Source organism: Pygoscelis adeliae, unplaced genomic scaffold (assembly GCF_000699105.1).
Source record: "Pygoscelis adeliae isolate BGI_AS28 unplaced genomic scaffold, ASM69910v1 Scaffold323, whole genome shotgun sequence".
Classification (NCBI taxonomy): domain Eukaryota; kingdom Metazoa; phylum Chordata; class Aves; order Sphenisciformes; family Spheniscidae; genus Pygoscelis; species Pygoscelis adeliae.
In genome coordinates, this window is record NW_008824365.1 from 93,263 (window position 1) to 93,895 (window position 633).

The 633-nt window shown below is 44.7% G+C and overlaps 1 protein-coding gene across 1 annotated transcript in view; it reads left to right on the forward strand.

The window, feature by feature from the left end:
* The window catches only part of CDH15 (cadherin 15, type 1, M-cadherin (myotubule)), a 17,124-nt gene that overhangs the window by 15,904 nt on the left and 587 nt on the right, over positions 1-633 (forward strand). The gene's annotated exons all lie outside the window — the stretch shown is intronic.

A 633-nucleotide genomic window follows, 5' to 3' on the forward strand; every position in this document is an offset into this window, starting at 1 on the left:
AGGGGGGCTCGGGCTCCCCTCTCTCCACGGTCCACCCTGCCACAACCGGCTGCGCGGCCGCAGGGTCGGCACCGCCGCAGGGTCGGCACCGCCGGGTTTCCAACTGCACCGAAGGCAAAAGGGCAGGGGAAAGCGGAGAAAAACGACGCGGTGTTAAAAACGAGATCAGCATCCGGAGATCTCTGCAACACGGACCGCGGGTCGGACTACCTGTGTGTACCGGAGCGCATCAGGCAGGCTTCCAAGCAACACTGCACGACGCCTCGGCCCTTATTTTTTCCTTGACAGGGAAAGTGCTGCCTAGCGTGAACTATACATACAAAGGTAATTTTAATTAATTTATTTATTTCTTTACACATAACTGAAAGTGATGTTACAGTACATAAGTTATTTACAACTGTGCAGTAATGTGTTGCAAAATAAATTATCTAGAAGGCAGCAAAAGTACATTGTTAATGTATATAAAAACTGTACAGCATTTATGGGATACAATTTTTTTTTTATATGAGTATTGGCTCTGTAGTGTTTTCAAGTTATGTTCTCAGAAAGAGAAACGAAATGCCCAAGATTAAAGGAAAAAATATATAAACCACATGGATTTTACTCCATTAAAAACACAGTTTTCAAAGTCCT